Source organism: Branchiostoma belcheri, unplaced genomic scaffold (genome assembly GCF_001625305.1).
Source record: "Branchiostoma belcheri isolate BF01 breed outbred unplaced genomic scaffold, Haploidv18h27 scaffold4, whole genome shotgun sequence".
In the NCBI taxonomy this organism is placed as follows: Eukaryota; Metazoa; Chordata; class Leptocardii; order Amphioxiformes; family Branchiostomatidae; genus Branchiostoma; species Branchiostoma belcheri.
In genome coordinates this window covers 5,558,022-5,561,078 of record NW_017804020.1, presented here as the reverse complement: position 1 = coordinate 5,561,078, position 3,057 = coordinate 5,558,022, and the positions used below count along the sequence as shown (strand labels likewise).

General features: G+C 48.7%; 1 protein-coding gene across 2 annotated transcripts in view; it reads right to left on the bottom strand.

Annotated features, from left to right (window-relative positions):
- The window catches only part of LOC109477214, a 16,309-nt gene that overhangs the window by 5,606 nt on the left and 7,646 nt on the right, over window positions 1-3,057 (bottom strand). The gene's annotated exons all lie outside the window — the stretch shown is intronic.

Below are 3,057 nucleotides of genomic sequence, written 5' to 3'. Positions count from 1 at the left end.
CGCTAGCCTACTAGTGGCAGATGTTGTATAAGACGTAGTACTTACTGTCTGATCTTTCCACCCTTGTCTCCTCCAAACACACCATCGCCTGACTTTAACATGAAGGGCGGATACAGTTCCTCCTCCAGACTGGAGAACTTGGGGACGTTCTCCTTGCCCTTGGACCCTACATGTAAGTCTCCTTTCTTGTCTGCGGAGGGATGTCCGGAGGGCAGGCGGACGGGGAGCGGGATGGGCCGGTTGTCGGGCGCGGGGTCCCTCTGTTCGTCCGCCTGGGGGTTCACCCCTGACCCGGTATCGGCTGGGGGATCAAGAAGGACAGAGACAAATTACAACTTGAACTTAACATCTGCAACATCAGACAAGATTTCACACTGTCTGTGCCTCTGTGGCACAACCCATGAAATAACTGCTGCAGTTCCAGACCCGCGTGTATACGTGTGTTGAGAAATCACCTGCAGGACTGGAACGTTCCAGGAGAATCTGTTAGTTCACGGTTAGTTCAGGGTCAAATTGTGTAAAAATTGCATTGTAGTATTGCAGCCTATTGTTTCTTGGAAAACCTTTATTTGGTGTCATTCTATAGGTAACTGCACTTTTTTTTCTATTCGCACCTTCACCATTTTCCTTCCAAAAGTTTTCATTTCTGCCTGTTTTCATGTTCCTCTTCTTTTTTTCTACAGACTAAAATGTGAAAGACGTGTGAAACGCTCACTCACTTATTTCGACGCTATTGTGTTTCGGTTCCAGAATAAAATCATCACCGTCAAATCCAGTCTTTTGCGGTCTGTCCTCCGCCTGCTCCTCTGCTGATGAGATGTAGGCGTACTTCGGGTCGTCGTCATCCTTCTTCGTCGGGATGAGATCCTCTTTCGTCAACTCTGTGGTTATCGTGTGTTTTGCTGTTTCTTCTCCCTAGGAACAAGGCAAAGGTAAAGGCTAAGCAAGAAGGACGTTCATTGCGATTTAGCTTTATATGTCTAATAGACACTAAATTGTTTATTCCTCCATTGACCGATACATGTAGTGATGTACAAAACGGTGACCATGAAAAAAGTTCCTATATTTGAAGGGGATTTTTGATTAAAAAAGGAATCAAGCAACAGCCATTTGAAACTGACACTTACATCTAACCCACCGTCGACGTCCCATGTTTTCGCTCCCACATCAACAACCATGGGATAGTACTCGTCCGCCGGTGTCGTGGTGGTGACGTGTGCTGTTGTGGTTAATGGCTCCTGGAGCAAGAAACATTGCAGTACAATAGATTAACCAAATGACATTCATGATTGGCACCTAAACTGCAAGTCTCGTGTACATGGGGTCTTCCCAAGGACGTCCTTGGTCTTCCGAAATAGCATACTTCGTCAGTATAGTCGGCAAAATGTTGCAATATTATAAACTTACTAATGTGGTTGTTGGACCCCATGTCGTTTGCAGCTGCGTAGTTTCCATCTGCGTTGTTGTTTCTCTCATAGCGGTGGTCAGGTCTGGTGTCGTCAGTTCAGCTGTGGTCATTTCCGGTTCTGTGGTCATTTCCGGAGTGGTCCTTTCCGTCGTCGTTGTTGGTGGCAACGTAGTTGTTAACATGGTGGTTGTAGTGGTTGGTGGGAGAGTGGTGGTGGTTGGTGCCATGGTGGTTGGTGGAATGGTGGTAGTGGTTGGTGGAATGGTGGTGGTGGGTGGAATGGTGGTTGTGGTTGGTGGAAGGGTTGTGGTGGTTGGTGGAAGGGTTGTGGTGGTTGGTGGAAGGGTTGTAGTTGTTGGTGGAAGAGTGGTGGTGGTTGTAGTGGTTGGCGGCATATTTGTCGTTGCCATGGTAGTGGTGGTTGTCGGCGGGAGTGTGGTTGGTTCAGGAGTGGTGGGGTCAGGGGTTAGCTTGATGAAAATGGCCTCCCCGATGCGAGGAAGACTCGGTCTTCTCCGGTAGTAGAACGAGGATGCCGGGTGGTTGGGAAACTTGGACGTGATCATGGAAATCCTGTGCTGGCGTCTCTCGGGAAAGCTCGGGGAGCTGAAGGTGAGTCCCGCGTCTGTTCCCGCGTCCCAGGGGTGCATATCAACCCGGACCTCGTCCATCCAACGGCCGTCCTCACATAGGCTTAAACTGTTCACTCCGGAGAACCAGTCAGGGCTCGGCACCAGCCGCACCATGAAGGACACCTGTAGGAAAGTGGAGAATACGACATTCAGAGAGCTACTGGAGATTATACATCGGAATGTGAAACTTGGCCATTTGAAACAGCTGGTTTCTGTCTTTGCGCCTTCTTACTATGAGCACAACTGGGTTGCTGAGTTAACATGTTTATAGGAAGGTTACATGTTCCCGTTAGTTACTTGATACTCAAACGGAAGCACCGGGCTACGCTTATGTGCGTTTGTGGGGTTCCTTGGAGCGTGTTTCTTGTCGGATATTTTTATACAAGCTGCATCAACACTCCCTTGTCTGAATCCGTCCCACTGTTTGTTGACGCTACAAACACGTACACGTGTTTCCGTGGCACGACACGCTAGCTGAGTGATGACGGAGCGGGTCAAAATCGTTAACACAGAATAAACCGGTTCATTTGTCAGGTGTGCGTGCATTTTTGATGAACATTCCCAATGTTTCTTTTCTAGCGCTCGGTGCCCTTATGGACCTCTCCTTAACCCTGCCTAGAGCCCTTCAGCAGTAGAAAACCGCACAACGTCAGCAGAACTTGTAGCTGACAGGTGCAAGCTGGAGTGTTTTCTAGTTACTCGAGACATCTCTGAACTTCCTTAAATGATCCCAGAAGCACCGAGGAAGACGTTTACGTCAGCAAGACGCGTGTTTGTCCGTCACTTATCCCTCCTTAATGTTTACAAGCCCCTGTCAGAGCCAATACGCCATATGGCGCACTGGGAGTACGGCAAGTGTTGAGAAAACACCCTCTATATAAATATTGGCAGCAGTCCTGGTAGTTCATACCGGCACAAAGCAGGTAGACCCGTGCCAACAATGTGCCCGCAGGACGAACCAGCTGAACGATTTTCTTTCACCCTGTCATTACAAAACGACTGAAGTGTGCAGGGAAG